Source organism: Pelophylax lessonae (assembly GCF_965119305.1).
Source record: "Pelophylax lessonae genome assembly, chromosome: 1".
Lineage (NCBI taxonomy): Eukaryota > Metazoa > Chordata > Amphibia > Anura > Ranidae > Pelophylax > Pelophylax lessonae.
This window is the reverse complement of record NC_138768.1, coordinates 291917630-291937216: the sequence shown is the minus strand read 5'-3', so window position 1 is coordinate 291937216 and position 19587 is coordinate 291917630. Positions and strand designations below refer to the sequence as shown.

The following is a 19587-nucleotide window of genomic DNA, read 5'->3' as shown; positions in this document are numbered from 1 at the left end:
TCTGTAAGTCTAAAGTGGTAACCTGTAGAGACTTTTAAAGGTTTTTAAAAATGTACGTACGTTTTTGCCGTTGCGCAGGTGTGCGCAATTTTTAAAGCATGTCATGTCAGGTGTCTATGAACTCGGCATAAGATCATCTTTTAAATTTTACCAAACAAATTGGAATTATATAGTGTATTTGTGCAATAAATTTAAAAAAAATGTATTTTTTTCGCAAAAATTGCGTTTGGAAAATCTGTGCGCAAATACCGTGTGACAAAAAAATTTGCAACATCCACCATTTTATTCTATAGGGCCTCTGCTTTAAAGAAATATATAATGTTTGGGGGTTCAAAGTAATTTTCTAGTAAAAAAAAATATTTTTTCATGTAAACAAAAAGGCACAGAAAAGGCTTGGTTTTCAAGTGGTTAGAAGAGTGGGTGATGTGTGGCTAAGATTGAGCGTAAAATGCCGGGACTGTTCAAACACCCCCCAAATGACCCCTTTTTTAAAAGTAGACACCCAAAGCTATTTGCTGAGAGGCATGGTGAGTCCATGGAATATTTTATATTTTGCTACAAGTGTCGGGAAAATTATTATTTCTTTTTTTTTTGTTGTTTTTTTACAGAAAGTTGTCACTAAATGATATATTGCTCACACATGCCATGTGCATATGTGAAATGACACCCCAAAATACATTCTGCTGCTTCTCCTGAGTACAGGGATACCCCATGTGTGAGACTTTTTGGCAGCCTAGCTGTGTACGTGCCCCCGAAAACCAATCCACATCTTCAGGTTTTCTAATGGCGTAAATTGCTGATTTTACCCCTGACTACCCGTCACAGTTTCAGAGGCCCTGAAATTTCAAGATAGCACAAAACCCCACCAAATTACCCCATTTTGCAAAGTAGACACTCCAAGCTATTGGCTGAGAAGCATGGGGAGTCCATGAAATGGTTTATATTTTGCCACAAGTTTCGGGAAAATAATTTTTATTTTTTTTTTATTTTTTTTTTTTACACAAAGTTGTCAGTAAATGATGTAATGCTCACCCATGCCATGGGTATATGTGAAATGACACCCCAAAATACATTCTGCTGCTTATCCTGAGTACAGGGATACCCCATGTGTGAAACTTTTTTGCAGTCTAGCCGAGTACAGGTCCCCGAAAACCAGTCCCCACTTTCAGGCTTTCCAAAGGCGTAAATTGTTGATTTCACTCCTGACTACCTATCACAGTTTCGGAGGCCCTAAAATTCCAAGATAGCACAAAACCCCCCCAAATGACCCCATTTTGGAAAGTAGACACCCCAAGCTGTTTGCTGAGAGGCATGGTGAGTCCATGGAATATTTTATATTTTGCCACAAGTTCCGGTAAATATATATATATATATATATTTTTTTTACACAAAGCTGTCAGTAAATGATATATTGCTCACACATGCCATGTGTATATGTGAAATGACACCCCAAAATACATTCTGCTGCTTCTCCTGAGTACAGGGATACCCCATGTGTGAGACTTTTTGGCAGCCTAGCTGTGTACGTGCCCCCGAAAACCAATCCACATCTTCAGGTTTTCTAATGGCGTAAATTGCTGATTTTACCCCTGACTACCCGTCACAGTTTCAGAGGCCCTGAAATTTCAAGATAGCACAAAACCCCACCAAATTACCCCATTTTGCAAAGTAGACACTCCAAGCTATTGGCTGAGAAGCATGGGGAGTCCATGGAATGGTTTATATTTTGCCACAAGTTTCGGGAAAATTTTTTTTTTTTTTTTTTTTTTTTACACAAAGTTGTCAGTAAATGATATATTGCTCACACATGCCATGGGTATATGTGAAATGACACCCCAAAATACATTCTGCTGCTTCTCCTGAGTACAGGGATACCCCACGTGTGAGACTTTTTTGCAGTCTAGCCGAGTACAGGACCCCGAAAACCAACCTCCACTTTCAGGCTTTCCAAGGGCGTAAATTGTTGATTTCACTCCTGACTACCTATCACAGTTTCGGAGGCCCTAAAATTCTAAGATAGCACAAAACCCCCCCAAATGACCCCATTTTGGAAAGTAGACACCCTGAGCTATTTGCAGAGAGGCATGTCGAGTGTTTTGCAGATCTCACTTTTTGTCACAAAGTTTTGGAAATTGAAAAAGAGGAAAAAAAATGCATTTTCCTGTTTTTTTCTTCATTTTCCAAAAAAAATGAGAGCTGCAAAATACTCACCATGCCTCTCAGCAAATAGATTGGAGTGTCTACTTTGCAAAATGGGGTCATTTGGGGGGGGGTTTTGTGCCATCTTGGCCTTTTATGGACTTCAAAAGTGTGATAGGTACTAAGGAGTGAGATCAACAATTTACGCCCTTAGAAAGCCAGAAGGTGCAGATTGGTTTTCCGGGTCCTGTACGCGGCTAGACTGCAAAAAAGTCTCACACATGGGGTATCCTTGTACTCAGGAGAAGCAGCAGAATGTATTTTGGGGTGTCATTTCACATATACCCATGGCATGTGTGAGCAATATATCATTTACTGACAACTTTGTGTAAAAAAAAAAAATTATATATATATATATATATATATATTTCCCGGAACTTGTGGCAAAATATAAAATATTCCATGGACTCACCATGCCTCTCAGCAAATAGCTTGGGGTGTCTACTTTGCAAAATGGGGTCATTTGGGGGGGTTTTGTGCTATTTTGGAATTTTAGGTCCTCCGAAACTGCGACAGGTAGTGCAGAGGTGCAATGAACAATTTACGCCATTAGAAAACCTGAGAGTGTTGATTGGTTTTCGCGGTCCTGTACACAGCTAGGCTCCCAAAAAGTCTCACACATGGGGCATCCCCATACTCAGGAGAAGTGGCAAAATGTATTTTGGGGTGTCATTCCACATATACCCATGTCATGTGTGAGAAATTTATCTTTTAGTGACAACGTTGTGTAAAAAAAAAAAAAAAATTAAAAAAAAAAATTGTAATTTTCCCGAAACTTGTGGCAAAATATAAAATATTCCATGGACTCACCATGCCTCTCAGCAAACAGCTTGGGGTGTCTACTTTCCAAAATGGGGTCATTTGGGGGGGTTTTGTGGTATCTTGACATTTCAGGGCCTCCAAAACCGTTATAGGTAGTGAGAAAATGCAATGAAAAATGTACGCCCTTTGAAATTCTGATGGTGGTGATTTGTTTTCCGGCTCCCGTACACAGCTAGGCTCCCAAAAAGTCTCACATATGTGGTATCCCTGTACTCAGGAGAAGCAGCAGAATATATTTTGGGGTGTAATTACACATATACCCATGGCATGTGTGAGCAATATATCATTTCAATGACAACTTTGTGTAAAAAAAAAAAAAAAAAAATTATTTTTGTCATTTTTCAAACACCTGTGACAAAAAAATAAAATATTCAATGAGCTCAACATGCCCCTCAGAACATTCCTTAGGATGTCTACTTTCCAAAAAGTGGTAGTTTGGGGGGGTTTTGTACTGCCCCGCCATTTTAGCACTTCATGAAATGAGATAGGCAGTCAGAAATTAAAGCTTCGTAAATTTCAGTATTTACACCATAGTTTGTAGACGCTATAACTTTTGCGCAAACCAATAAAAATACGCTCATTGATTTTTTTTTTTTGTCAAAGACATGTAGCTAAATATATTTTGGCCAAAAAAAATGACATAAATTGAGTATATTGGATATTTTTTAAAAGACAAAGTTGAAAATGTTATTTTTTTGCAAAATTTTCGCTCTTTTTTTATTAATATCGCAAAAAATAAAAAGCGCAGAGGTGATCAAATACCACCAAAAGAAAGCTCTGTTTGTGGGAAAAAAAGGACGTAAATTTCGTTTAGGTACTGCATTGCATGACCGCGCAATTATCAGTTAAAGTCACGAAGTGCCAAGTTGAAAAAAGGGGTCTGGTCCTTTAGCAGCCAAATCCTCCGGGGCTTAAGTGGTTAAAGCAGACTTAAAATAACAGACTCACATTTTCCTTCGTCTTTCCAAATGCATAACACTCGTATTGCCGCTACGTCACTTCCGGTTTGGCGTCCTTTACGCGTTACGCTGCGTGCCCACACAGCTTCTTCCAGGGATACCTGGAATCCCTGGAAGAAGCTGTGTGGGCACGCAGCGTAACGCGTAAAGGACGCCAAACCGGAAGTGACGTAGCGGCAATACGAGTGTTATGCATTTGGAAAGACGAAGGAAAATGTGAGTCTGTTATTTTAAGTCTGCTTTAATAAAATCACCAAACGGTACTTCACTATTGTGGCCCCATTTATTTTGGAGATACAAAGGCTCCACACATACCCCTTGGAATATCGTTTGAAAAAGGAAAGAGTGTGAGGATTAGTGGCCGGATCCATTAACCATAGAAAAGGAGGAAATACCACATATGATACAATACAAAGCTGGTTATAAAGGCAATTGAGGTGAGCGCTTAGGACACCTAGTGGCCACTGCATGGAAGAGCACCTGCATGAATTTTGGGAAAGAAAAGGCGTTTGAACATACACAACCTTATTTATATATTTATTTCAGTGTAATATAAGGACACTTTTGGCACTCTATCACTTTTGAATTATATATTTATTGTAAGCTTAAAAGCACATACTTTATCACTGGCACTTTATTTAACAATTTATAATAAATTTTAAGGATTGTTTATAGCACAAATTTTACATCACCTATAAGAAATATTTTATATTTGAGAGCTATTAATGAAAATTTTTTTTAATTTTTATTATTTATGCACTGGAGAATATTTATATAATCTTAGCACAAGGGATTTATATTATTAACATTTGAAAGCACTGAAAGTAAATGTATTTATATGAATAACATGCACTAAGCACCTTTAAAGCGCGGTACTCCCCCCCCTGCTATAAATTTCTGTATTGTGTAGGTTACCAATAACAGTACCTGCGGCATTAAAGGAATTAAGGATTTATATAGAGTGACAGCGCGAGAATTTCGCCAACTCATTACACTCAATTTTATTACAAGCAGTGTCAGGAGAATTGTAACTCTACAGAGGGGTGGGTGCTGTGTCTGTCAATAAACATCAGAGAAAACGGAATTTTTGTAAAATCTTACCTGTAAAATTCCTTTCTCTGAGTCCTCCGACAGTCGCCGCCTCCTCTAAGTCATCACTATTGGGTACTGTCCACCTATCCGTAGGAATAGCTAAGCATATAGACTTAGTCAAAAGGCATTAGCATATACACACCCACGGGGGCTGTCCCATCTGGTCAATACCCCCCCTGCATCACCACTCCCAACTCAGTTTGGTAGCATAGCAGTAGGTAATAATAACCCCAAAAGAGGGGCGGGGGCGGCGACTGTCGGAGGACTCAAAGGAATTTTACAGGTAAGATTTTACAAAAATTCAGTTTTCTCTTACGTCCTCCCGACAGTCGCCGCCTCCTCTAAGTCATCACTATTGGGTATTGTCCACCTATCCGTAGGAATAGCTAGGCATATAGACTTAGTCAAAAGACAAAAGGCATTAGCATATACACACCCACGGGGGCTGTCCCATCTGGTCAATACCCCCCTGCATCACCACTCCCAACTCAGTTTGGTAGCATAGCAGTAGGTAATAAGAACCCCAAAAGAGGGGCGGGGGCGGCGACTGTCGGAGGACTCAGAGAAAGGAATTTTACAGGTAAGATTTTACAAAAATTCCGTTTTCTCTTACGTCCTCCGACAGTCGCCGCCTCCTCTAAGTCATCACTATTGGGATGTCCCAAAGCAGTATAGACATGAGGGGTGGGAGACGCAATGGAATCTTACATGCACCGTAAGAACCAACTGGGCAACAGAAAAAAACAATGCTTAACAGGAGCAACAGCCCAGGAAAGCAAATGCCAACAGCCATGGACCCAGAGAAAAAAAATGCAAGGGTCCATCACGGCACAGCCGCACTGAGAACTTTGCGGCCAAAAGAAGCATCAGCTGATGCTAGAACGTCTACTTTGTAGAACTTGGAAAAAGTGTGCACCGACGACCAAGTCGCCGCCTTGCACACCTGGGCCACCGAGGCCCGATGTCAACAGGCCCAGAAAGTACTCAAAGACCTGGTAGAGTGCGCCTTAACAGGGAAGGGCGGAACCCGTTCCTTCAAGGCATAGGCCTGCTCAATGGTCTGTCTGATCCACTTGGCAATAGTTGCTGCCGATGCAGCCATGCCCTTCCGAGGTCCCTCAGGAAGGACAAAGAGAGAGTCCGCCTTCCGAAAGGATTCCGTAGACTTCAGGTAAACCCTGATCGCCCGGAAAACATCCAAGGAATGCAAAGCAATCTCCTTTGAATGCTTAGGCTTTGTACAAAGCGAATGCAGGACAATTTCCTCATTAAGGTGGAACTCAGTGATCACCTTGGGAAGAAAGGACGGGGGTGTTCTCAACACCACCTTATCCTTGTGAATTATCAAGTAAGGGGAGCTGCAAGACAACGCCACCAGCTTCGACACTCTGCGAGCCGAAGTGATCGCCACAAGAAAAGCAACCTTTTTCGACAGCAGAGGCAACGATATCTCCCTGATATTTTCAAAAGGAGCACGCTGCAAAGCAGACAGGACCAAGTTCAGGTCCCATGGAGGTAAAGGCTCCTTCCTAGGAGGAGCCAAATGTCGCACACCTTGAATGAACGTGCGCACCAAGGAATGAGATGACACAGGGCATTGGAAAAGGACCGCCAGTGCTGATACCTGGCCCTCTATAGTGGCCAGCGCCAGGCGCTGATCCACCCCAGACTGGAGGAAAGCCAAGATTCTCGACACCGAGTAAGAACGAGGGGAAAACCCCCTGGACTCACACCAGGTGAAGTAGGCTTTCCAGGTACGGTAATAGATCTTACCAGAGGAAGATTTCCTAGCCTTGATCAGGGTAGGGATAACCTCAGAAGATAGACCCTTCCTTGTCCCTCAAGACCTGGGTCTCAACAGCCAGGCCGTTAAAGCCAGCGACTGTAAAGCAGGATGGAAGATCGGACCCTGAGACAGGAGATCTTCCCGCAGAGGCAGACGCCACGGAGGCGCCACTGCCAGGTGAGCAACGTCGGCGTACCAAGACCGGCGAGGCCAGTCCGGCACCACAAGAATCACCATGTGCGGTTCCGAGACCAATCTGCGAAGGAACCCGGGATAGTAACTGAATCGGAGGAAAGGGGTACATCAGACGATACTGATGCCAAGGGGCCACTAACGCATCCGAGGTGTCCGCCAACGGGTCGCGCGATCTTGCCACGAACCTTTCCACCTTTCGGTTTAGCCGGGATGCGAACAGATCCACGTCTGGGGATCCCCACTTCGCACACAGCATCTGAAAGACCTCCGTGTGTAGGGACCATTCCCCCTGGTCCAGGGTCTGGCGGCTCAGATAATCTGCCTGCCAATTCTCCAGACCCGGAATGTGAACTGCCGAAATCACCGGGACACGAGTCTCGGCCCAAGACAGGATGTCGGTCACCTCCCGGGCTGCTCGAGCACTCCTGGTGCCCCCCTGGTGGTTGATGTAAGCCACCGCGGTAGCATTGTCCGTCTGTACGCGAACAGGCAGGCCCTGGAGACGGTCCGACCACTAGAAGAGAGAGTTTTATCGCTCGTAGTTCCAGCACATTTATCGGGAGGGAGGATTCCTCCTCTGACCAAGTGCCCTGGGCAGACAGGGTGCCCAGGACTCCACCCCAGCCCGACAGGCTGGCATCCGTGGTAACCACTGTCCACACCAATGGGCGGAAGGACTTGCCTTCCGCCACCGACGGGGACTGGATCCACCACAGAAGAGCCAATCTGGTCCGGCGACTCAAGGAGACCTCCAGATCCAAGGACTGAGGAAGTCTGTCCCTCCTGGCTAGGATCTCCGTCTGGAGAGCCCGTGTGTGGAACTGGGCAAAGGGAATCGCCTCGAAGGCCGACACCATCAAACCCAGGCCCCGCATGCAGGCCCTGAGTGACGAGGACGGATTGTCCCTGAGGGACCGGATTTCGTCCCGCAAAGTCCAGAGCTTGTCCTCCGGCAAGAATACCTTTGCTTGAGCAGAGTCCAGAACCATTCCCAGATAGGGAAGGCGAATCGACGGAGACAACGCTGATTTTTGAACGTTGATGGTCCACCCGAACTCCTGGAGCGTCTGTACCGTGATGGACAGATCGCGCACAAGGTCCTGACTGGCACGCAATCTCAGAAGCAGATCGTCCAGGTACCCCAGGACCGCAATGCCCTGGGCCCGCAGCAGGCCCAGGACCGGTGCCAACACCTTGGTAAATACCCTGGGTGCCGAAGCGAGACCGAACGGTAACGCCACAAACTGGTAGTGGTCCTCTGCGATAGCGAACCGAAGGTACCGCTGATGACCCTCGAAAATGGGGATGTGCAGGTACGCATCCTTCAGATCTATTGAAGCCAGGAATTCTCCTGGACTCAAGGAGGCCACAACCGAACGGAGAGACTCCATTCGAAACTTCCGAACACGCACGAAGCGGTTCAGCGCTTTCAGGTCCAGAATAGGACGCACTTTGCCCTCCTTCCTGGGCACAGTGAACAGATTCGAATAAAACCCCCGAAACCTGTCCCGATGAGGCACCGGGACAAATAACCCCCTGAGCAAGCATGTCCTGCACCGCTTGATGCAAGTCCTGCAGACGCCCCAGAAGCAAATGGAGATTGGAGGGAAAGAATCTGTCCGCCGGCCTGGAAAGGAATTAGATCTTGTAACCTGATCGAACGATTTCCTGGACCCACCTGTCCGAGATCCGGAGCAGCCAAGGTTGGAGGAAACCGCGCAAACGTCCCCCCACCCCAGAAATGGGTGAGGGCGCCCCTTCAGGCAGAGGCGGAGTGTCCCGCCGAACCGGCATTGCCGGTCTTCTGCTTACCCGCCCAGGGTTTCTTCTGGTTGCCCTGGGCCTTGAAGGGCTTGCCCTTGGAGTGGTTCCGAAAGGCACGAAAGGACCCCTGACTAGATTTAGGCGCAGAACCCCGCTTGCCACGGAAAGACTTGTTCTTCGGGTTCTGGGGTAGCATGGTGCTCTTAACCCCCGTGACGCCTTTCACCAAGGTATCCAACGCCTCGCCAAAAAGGCGAGAGCCAGCATAGGGAAAATCAGCAACAGTTTTCCGCGAGGACTGGTCGGCCAACCAGCTCTTCAGCCATATCAGTCGCCGGTTAAGTACCGCGACACTCGAGAGGCGAGCCACCAAGGGGGCCTCGTTAAGGGCTGCATCACACAGATACATGACTCCTTGATGGATCTGGTCCACCATTTCCAGTCGTGCAGGCGGCACGTCATCGGACACTAGGTTGCTTCTAAGCACCTTAATCCAATCAGCCACCGCCTGAGCCACCATAACGGACGCGAAAACGGGTTTGAGCAACGAACCCGCCACCGTATAGGAATGGCGGGCTAGAGATTCCAACCGCCGGTCCGTGGAATCCCGGAAAACCGGGGTATCCTCAGTAGGAACCAAGGTAGCTCCGTTCAGCATGGCCACAGTGTGATCTACCTGTGGAGGCACACACCATCGTGATTCCGTAGCCGGCGCAAAAGGATAAAGCAATTTGAACCGACTAGGTACCAGGAATGGACGTTTTAACGTGCGCCACATTTCATTAACAGTGTAATGGAATTCCGCCGGGCAGGGAAAAACCACAGGAGAACTGGGGCCCCCCACTAAAGCTGGAGGAAACTTGCTTTCCTGAGAATCCATGGCTCAAGATAATGAAAAAACTACAGTGCAAAAAAAAAAAAAAAAAAGTAGTGTACTGTCCCCTTAAATAGCGCTGCGGAGTGCGCAGCCCACCGCTACTGTCACAGCTATGAAGACCCCCGAAAAGGAGAAAGAAAACTGAGCCAGAAGCAGTATGCAGAAGAAAACGGAGAGATAAACTGCAGAGCCCGCAGGTCGTTGCTACCTGTGTCTGTGCTGTCTGAGAGGAAAAGGAAATGCTGCTGGAGGGGGCTGGCCATAAGCCAGACCCCAGGGAAAATGGCTGCCCCATAGGGATGCATAGGAGGCTTTGCCAAGATGGCCGCCGACATGCGGCCAAACCGATCGTTTCACCGCCCACAAAATGGCGGCGGATGGCGCCAAAATGAGCTGTATACTCGCCCCAGAGGGGCTATACACGTGTGCACAGTAAAAACATGGCGAACCGCGCAATTTTTCCCCCGCAGCGGCCGCCGCACAACACACAAGTCTGTACCCCCAAACATGCACCTAAGGTGACACAGGGACAGGGACCCCCGGCAAACATACAGATCTGCACACAGCGAACCCCGCAGGGATCGCACAGGGAGTCACACAGGCACAGACATGGGGACACACAGCAACACAGACTGCCGCCCCAAACAGAGGCCCCACACAGCTAAAGTACTTACCTGTACCCGATGGCGTGGGGGAGCCTCTATGCATGGATAAACCTCTGTCCTCATCTGAAAGGGAGTGCCGTGAGCCAGGGACATGACCCTGCAGCAGCGCAGACAAGTCCTGTGAGGTAGCCACCTCACGGCTGCATCCCCGCAGCGAACAGGGATGGGTCGTTCTTAATGCCAGGGCGAACCATAGCTGAACGCTCGATGGCGGGCTGGGGGTCCATCTGACCCTCTGTGCCCTGGAGAACCAGGGCGGCCAGTCCGAATCCCAGCACCGCATGATCCATCTTCATCCGAAGAATAAACTAACAATAAAGCTGACAAAATAAACAGCTAATAAAGTGAGAGAAAAAAAAACTGACATTTAAAAGAAAATCAAATAAAAGATTTAGGAAGGCTGAGACTGAAGCCCCAGCACAAGGTAGCCTGAACTATTCCTGATGCTAGGCAAACAAACTGAGTTGGGAGCGGTGATGCAGGGGGGGTATTGACCAGATGGGACAGCCCCCGTGGGTGTGTATATGCTAATGCCTTTTGTCTTTTGACTAAGTCTATATGCCTAGCTATTCCTACGGATAGGTGGACAATACCCAATAGTGATGACTTAGAGGAGGCGGCGACTGTCGGAGGATGTAAGAGAAATGGATTTTACGGTAAGTTAAAAATCCCACGGACAAAGCTCCTGATATTCATAACCATTGGGACGTCCCAAAGCAGTGTTAAACATGAGGGGTGGGAACAACAAATACAATTCCCAAGGCTAAACATTAGCCAACCAGGCAACAGGAGCTCAACCAAACAACTGGAGCCCACCTGAAAAAAAAACAATACACCCTCAAAAGGGGATCAGGTCCCCTCAACAGCAGCCTGCAAAACCTTGCGGCTAAAAGAAGCATCCACGGATGCAAACAAATCCACTTTATAAAACTTTGTGTGCACCGACAACCAGGTGGCCGCCTTGCAAACCTGTGTCACTGACTCCTGATAACAGAAAGTCCAGGAGGCACTAAGCGCCCTAGTAGAGTGTGCCTTGACAGGGAAAGGAGGAACCTGACCCCCGATGGAAGAGGTCTGAATCACTGTCTGTCTGATCCATCTGGAAATGGTCACAGAGAAAGCAGACAACCCTTTTCGCAGTCCATCTGTGAGCACAAATAGAGAGTCTGACTTCCTTAAAGACTCCGTAGCTGCCAGGTACACCCTAATTGCCCGGACCCCATCCAAGGCATGCAAGGCAATTTTCTTCAGATGTTTAGGCCTGGGACACAGGGAAGGCAACACAATGTCTTCATTCAAATGAAATCAGAGACAACCTTTGGAAGGAACGACGGTCAGGGGCGAAGAGCCACCTTATTCCTGTGAATCACCAGGTAAGGTGAACAACAGGATAACGCCGCCAGTTCCAACACCCTGCGCACAGAGATGATAGCCACTAAAAAGGCCACCTTCTAGAACAGCGTAAGCAGGGGAATCTCCCAAATATTTTCAAAGGGAGGCTTCTGTAGAGCTGAAAGCACCAATTTGAGATCCTAAGGCAGCAACGGAGCCCGCACCGGAGGAACCAAAATGTCGGACACCTTGAAGAAAGGTCTGCACCAGGGAGTGCGTGGCCAAAGGTCATTTGAAGAAGACCGCCAAAGCAGATACCTGGCCCTTGATGGTACTCAAGGCCAATTTCTGTTGAACCCCTGTTGAAGGAAGGTTAAGATCCGAGCCACCGAGGAGGAGAGAGGATGAACCCCAAGAGACTCACACCACGCAAAGTACGTCTTCCACGTACGATGGTAGATATTCCTAGATGTAGCTTTCAACAGTATAGGAATCACAGACTCCGATAAACTCCTATCCTTCGGCACCTGGCGTACAACAGCCAAGCCGTCTACGCCAGCAAATGTAAAGCAGGAAGGAAGATTGGTCCTTGGGACAGCAGATCCTCCCTGAGAGAAAGCTGCCAAGGAACGTCGGAGACCAGCCGCACCAGATTGGCGTACCAAGCCACGCGAGGCAGTCCGGAGCAACTAACATGACCGGAATCCCTTCTGCCTCAATCCTGCATAGAAGTCTTGGCAGAAGATTGAGAGGGAAGACTTAAATCAGACGATACTGACCCCACAGGGCCATCAGTGCATCTGTGGCGTCCGCCAGAGGATCCCTTGACTGAGCCACAAACCTCTGCACCTTTCTGTTGAGCCAAGATGCCAACAGATCCACCTCGGGTGTGCCCCACCACAGACACAGCTGATGAAACACCTCGGGATGGAAGGAACACTCCCCGTGGTCTAACGCCTGCTGACTGGGGTAATCCGACTACCAGTTTTCCACCCCGGGAATGTGAACATGGGAAGGGGCTGGAACATACCATTCTGCCCACCTCAGAATACCGGCTACCTCCAGAGCCACCAGGACACTTCTTGTGCCCGCTTGGTGATTGACATAAGACACGGCCATGGCATTGTCTGATTAAATGTGCACTGGACAACCCTGAAGACGATTCGTCCAATGATCCAGACACAGTCTGATCGCTCTGAGTTTCAAGACATTGATCGGGAGTCTGGACTTTTCCAGCGTCCAAATACCCTGAGCAGAATGCTTGCGGACGACGCCTCCTCAGCCGGACAGGCTGGCATCGGTGGTGACCACTGCCCAATACAAGTGGAGGAAGGATTTTCCTAGCTGAAAGGCCGGAGAATGAAGCTCCCATATCAGGGACCTTCATGATCCAACTCAGCTGGATCGGATTGTCCAGAGACTGCGGAGTCTTGTCCCATTTGGACAGAATTTCTTTAACTTGTCAGTCTGAGACAAAGTGCAGCCAGTTTGTCCAGAGGAAGGAGCTCAGATAGTCCATCTTTGTGGATGGAACCAGAGCAGACTTCTCAAAATTCTGAATCCAGCCATTCGTATTGTGTTCTCCAGGTTCTCCACCAGAGCAGAGGGAGACTCCGCTCGCAAAAGGAGATCGTCCAAGTAGCCCAGTACCACGATCCCCCGTTGGTGTAACAAAGCTAGCACCGGGGCTAACACTTTTGTGAAGACCCGAGGAACAGATGCGAGACCAAAGGGTAACACCACAAACTGATAATGCTCCTCTCCCACAGCAAAGTGGAGAAAACGCTGGTGATTGGCACATATTGGAATGTGAAGGTAAGCATTCTTGATATCGATAGAGGCGAGGAAATCCCCCTGACACAGGGATGCCACCACCGTTCGAATGAACTCCATTCTGAACTTCTGTATCCGCACAAAGTTTAGCGCCTTGAGGTCAAGGATCGGACGCACTTTGCCTTCCTTCCTGGGAACTGTAAACAAGTTTGAGTAAAAACCCTGAAAACATTCCGAACCGATGTGTATATAGTGTGGGCCACAGCCTCCGCCGGATGCTTAACCACTTTAGCCCCGGAGGATTTGGCTGCTCAATGACCAGGCCCTATTTTGCGATTCGGCACTGCGTGATTTTAACAGACAATTGCGTGGTCGTGTGACGCTGTACCCAAACGAAATTGATGTCCTTTTTTCCCACAAACAGAGCTTTCTTTTGGTTGTATTTGATCACCTGTGCCATTTTTTTTTTTTTTTTTTTTTTGCGCTATAAAAAAAAAAAAGAACGACAATTTTGAAAAAATAACATTTTTTGTTTATATGAAATTCTCCACATTTTAGGCCAATTTGTTTTCTGCTACATAAAAAAAATTGCAATAAGCGCATTTTGATTGGTTTGCGCAAAAGTAATGGCGGCGATTTGCGTTTTTTTTGCAGGACTGCGACATTGCAGTGGACAGATCGGACCCCTAACTGACATTTTTGACACTTTTGGGGGTACCAGTGACATTATTAAAGTAATCAGTGCTATAAATATGCACTGTTACTGTAAAAATGACACGGGCAAAGAAGGGGTTAACATTACTGGTGATCAGTGGCTTAGGTGTGTCCCTAGGGGCGTAATTCTAACTGTCAGGGGGCGTGGCTTGCGAAGTAATCACAGAGACATGCGATCCTATATAGCAGGATCACATAGCCTCTGTGATCACTTCAGGGAGAATGACTGACGGATGCGTTTACATCAGCCGTCTGCCCTTCTCTCTCAGCTGCAGGAGATCGCGAGTGGCCGCCGATCACACGCACTAACTCCCCGTCTAACGAGCGACGTAAAACTGCGGCGGGCGGGGTTAAAGGCCGGGGACTCTTCAACCGGAATCTTTCTTGCCTTGTTTAATCTGGAAACCAGAGGGTCCATCACCAGTGGCATAGTCCACTTCTTAAGAAGGGACTCCTAATAGGGGTAACGCCGAGTAAAGGGCTTAGGGACCCCACGGGGACGCTTTGGTAGTCCCCACTCTTTAGCAGCATTTCTGTCAAAATAGGCAGGGAAAGGAAACCCCTTTGCCGCTCTGGATGGCTTGTGAGTGCCAAAGGGCACCTGCGCCTCAGTTGCAGCTTCAGATGCATCCTCCATCTTCAGGGTCTCATGCACAGATACAATCAGTGCATCCAACGCCTTTTCATGCACGGTCGCAGAAGTGGGGGAATAATCCTCACTATCAGAGGATTCCAAGCGCGTGGTTGCAGAGCCAGCAGGGTGACCCACATTAGCAGCAGCCGCATCAGAGAAAATGAAGCAGGGGAAGACGGGGGGGGGGGGGGGGGGTGGGCGCTTTTTACTAGCCTGTCGCCCGCAAGCCACCTCTACCCGGCTATTTCCAATGGTAAACCACAACAAAATGGTCACCGGACAACACAAACATGGCCACCATGTATAGAAACACACAGACTACAACAAAATGGCAGCACCACAAGGCTTACAGGGACCCAGGAAGGACACCAGGCTTCAAGAACAGATCCAGACAGGATGGGGGGCCCTGGCAGGAGCCCCCACCAGGTACAACCTCCCCCCACGCAGTGGATCGTCCGGCCGCCACGCAACCCCCCCCCCAGCCCCCATCGCCAGTTAGCGCCCTCCCCTCATCCCAGGAAAAGTGGCCAGACCAAAAAGCCCCAGCATAGAGGGGGGGCAGGATAAGGGACTTGACAAGGGGGGGGGGGGGGAGTGCCTGTGGGAAGGAAGGGAACCTGGAGGTCCGACTGCCCCAAAGGGGGTGACCACTGGCTCTAGATTATCCAGCCCATCACCCAGTCTGGCAGTTGATTGTAAATCTTCCAGGAAAAAAAAACAGGAGAAAAATTCCTATCTGAAAAGAAAAAATTTCCGGGACCAGGCATCCCAGCGAGGAACTAGGTCTTTACTCCTGACTAGGCAGAAAAAACTGAGTGGCTATAGCAGAGAGGAAGTATACCCCCTGGGACTGCCCATGGGTATAGCCAGATTTTCTGCCTAGTGTCCTACTCCTGTAGGGGGCAGTATACCCCAATGATTATGAACAACAGGAGCTGTGTTCATGCATGAACAAAAAGAGAAAAAGGAACTTTCCGAAACGGTTACCTCAATGTTGAAAGTGCACAAATGTCTAAAATGTTTTTCTGCATTAACACTATCCTATACTGGAGACACCTGGACTCCGCAATATGGAGGGGTGTCCACACAGTTTTAATTTCCTTTGGTGTCGTGTTTCTGGATGGGATTTTAAAAATCGAATGACTTAAGTAAACAAAATCTGTTTTCTAAATTTGGATACTAGCATGGGTAATTTATGTAACAACATTTAAATTGATGTTGTCCTAGGACTATGAATGAGGTCTATTCAGAAAAGGATTTTCCTTCTCTTCTATGTGCGGTTCACCCCTTCCCACAAATTGGTTGAATAGATCTGCATTGGAATATTAGGAAATCCTGCCTCTTAAATCATGTACAATTTCAGAACGGTTTTGCTACTTATCACAAAAGGTATAAAAATAGTGCTTGCTTCATAGCAAAAAAAAAAAAAAAAAAATGTAAAAAATACAAACAAAACTTTTTTTGGGGTCTTTAGCCAAGTAGAGCCCTCTAGCTGTGAAAGGCCAACATAACACAAGCAGATAATATATGAGAACAGTAAAAAATAAAATCCACCATACATCATAGCTGTGTGAAATAAAGATTATGAAGCATTTTTCTCATTTAGGTGTAAACAGCAAAGTAGATTTTCAGTTAGTTTACCTAGGTAACCACAATCAATCCTCATCCGCACCACCATGCATTGTGGAAACATGCACTGTTTTGCTAAATGCTAACATGATAAGACCCTATGAAACAAGCTTAAGTGTCACATGGAACTCTAATTATCCCAGCTCCAACGTTTGTTTACTTAACCACTTCAGCTCGCTCCGGTAGGTTTTACCCCCTTAATGACCAGGCCATTTTTTGTGATACGGCACTGCGTTGCTTTAACTGACAATTGTGCGATCGTGCAATGCTGTACCCAAATTAAATTGATGTCATTTTTTTCCCCACAAATAGAGCTCTCTTTTGATGCCTTTTTTTTTTTTTTTTTTGCGCTATAATCAAAAAAAGACCAACAATTTTGAAAAAAACAAAACAATGTTACTTTCTGCTATAAAACATTCCCAATAAAAAAAAAAAATCAAATGTTTTCATCAATTTAGGTCAATATGTATTCTGCTAAAGAAAATCCTAATAAGTGTATTTTGATTGGTTAGCGCAAAAGTTATAGCATCCACAAACTATGGGATAGATTTATGGACTTTTTTTATTTTTTATTGTTTTTACTAGCAATGGTGGCGATCAGCAATTTTTAGCGGGACTGCGACATTGCGGCAGACAAATCTGACACTAAGTGACACCTTTTGGGGACCAGTGACACCAATACAGTGATCAGTGCTAAATAATATGCCCTGTTACTGTATAAATGACAGGGACGATCAAAGGGTTAAATGTGTTCCTAAGGAGTGTTTTCTAACTGTACTGGGACTTGACTGACTGCAGTAAGAGAGAGATCAGTGTTCCTGATTACTAGGAACATACAATCTCTACCTTTCTGTCTAACAGAACAACCGTCTGCCTTGTTTACATAGGCAGACGGCTGTTCTGTCAGTCTACGGGACAATTGCGGGAGGCCGGTGGCGATCACGTGGACTGGCTCCCACTGTGTCTAATCACAGCGGGAGCGCGGGTCCGGCGGCACACGTGCCCCCCCTAGAGCCTTAAAGCAAAATCACATATATGTATGTGATTTTGTGCTTAAGGGCCGCCCTGCCGTAGTATATGTACAGTGGGTGGTCTTTAAGTGGTTAAGGAGCTTCCCATTATTGGCACCTAATCTAGCACACTGGATTAAAGTTAAATGGAAATAAAGAGGTGGTCAGTATAGGAGTGTACTTTTTACAGAATACATCTGTTCATTTAGATCACAAAAATGAATACACCATCTCAGTTTTAGGTGTCATTTGCTTTACCCCTTCCTGCCACCATCTCACAGCCCTTTAAGTGGATCTAAATGCCAGGAGGCAGAAGTGGGCATTCTAATCATGTGACCACTGTTATTGGCAGTCACCTGATTGGAAAGCAAGTATTCAATGGGAGCTTTCCAGTATCCGTTTGTTACTGTGCTGGGAGTGTGATCTCAGCACTGTAAAGTGTTTACCCAAGGCTGTATGTATACCGTTTACTCAACAATTTCCATGTGATTTACTTCTTCATGGGACTCAAACTGCTTGCAGTTATGTTTTCTGACCTTCCCACTTTCAGGGGGAAACTAAAAATTCTTCTGTGCATGCATTTGCCTGCTGAACATTTGTGCTGATATATGAAAACATGAACACATGTAAGTGGAGTGACACTGAACATTAAAACTGACTGGCTGCTCTGGATTCTACCAACAATTTTATTCTACTCTGTGATCCTTTTTCATAAATTGTCCCAGTGTGTGCAAAGTGGCTTCCAGCAATCATGTTTTTTTTTTTTTTTTCTGCTAGCTTTTATAGACTAAAGCACCTATATATAAATAAGACACGTGAAGGCTACAACTTCATTAAACGGTTTAATATAATGAAATAGGAATGGAAACTCTGAATGCAATGAATGAATCATATATTAAAATTTAAATAGAGATTTGTAGAATACATTTAAAAGTTATCAGTACATTTCTTCAGCGAGTGAGCTATCCAGTCTTATTTTGCTCTGAAGCACTTGGAACAAATGCAATTGTAATGTTTGCAATGTACCGGATACCTTTTGTTAATAAAAAAAAACCTAAACATTAAAACTGAAAATTATTGCCTTTGCTCCTTCATTTCATCAGTTTAGTGACCTTTTAAAAACAAATAGGATATAAATTAGTGAAGCGTCATTTCCGTCAGTTCAAATAACTAGACGCTGGGCAGCTACAGATCTTGTGGTGTAATGGTGTGGTACAAAATGGCTGTGGCTCATTACAAAATACTGGCTGCAGATTCAGTGACGACTAAAAGATCCACAGATCACTTCCTCTCCACAGTAAGGTCAGATAAGCTACAGAAATCATTTCTTATTGACAGCTGTGAAAGAATCCAGCGGTACAAACAAGTGCAAATACATTCCACTCTATAGACAGTCACAGTTTGGCAATATTTGGCAAGCAATATGCTTGGATATCTAGTTTCCTTTCATAACTGTAAGGATTTTTTTTATCTCTTCGGTCCCGTTATAGAACAGTACATCCAACTCTGAAAAAAGAAAGTAATACAGGTTTTTACACATTAATCGGGTATTGAGGAAGACATGTACTAAGAATTAGTTAAAACTGCGAGACAAGGCATAAAAAACATGTCCTGAGACTCTGACATTTCACATAAAAAAACTGTATTTTTGACTTACCGTAAAATCCTTTCCTCTTAAGTTCATTGACGGACACAGTTCTCTCTGATTCGCATCAGTAGGGTAATACTGCCCCCTACAGGAGTAGGACGCTAGGCAGAAAAAAGTTCTGGCTACGCCTATGGGCAGTCCGGGAGGATACACCCTCTCTCTTCCTGCATAGCATGCCAGTTTTGTATCAAAGCAGTGTTAGAAAAGTAACACCAACCCAACTCAAAATAGAGGGTCGGGTACTGCGTCCGTCAATGAACTTGAGAAAAGGATTTCACGGTAAGTCAAATATCCAGTTCTCTCTATCGTTCATTGACGGACGCAGTTCTCTCTAATTCATATCAGTAGGGACGTCCCAAAGCAGTGCCATAAAATGAGGGGTGGGAACAGCAGAAAAGAACAAGTCCCCAAAGCCAAACAGCCGACCAGGCAACATAGGACACAAAAGATGAGGCCCACCTGAAAACAGTAAACACCCTCAAGGAAGG

The 19587-nt window shown here is 46.1% G+C and overlaps 1 protein-coding gene across 1 annotated transcript in view; it reads right to left on the bottom strand.

The window, feature by feature from the left end:
• Positions 1 to 18280: 18280 nt before the first annotated feature.
• The window catches only part of TPST2 (tyrosylprotein sulfotransferase 2), a 33080-nt gene continuing 31773 nt past the window's right edge, over positions 18281 to 19587 (bottom strand). Inside the window, exon 5 of the mRNA XM_082253207.1 lies at positions 18281 to 18957. The gene's annotated coding sequence lies outside the window, so the exon portion shown is untranslated. The remainder of the gene's footprint in view (positions 18958 to 19587) is intronic.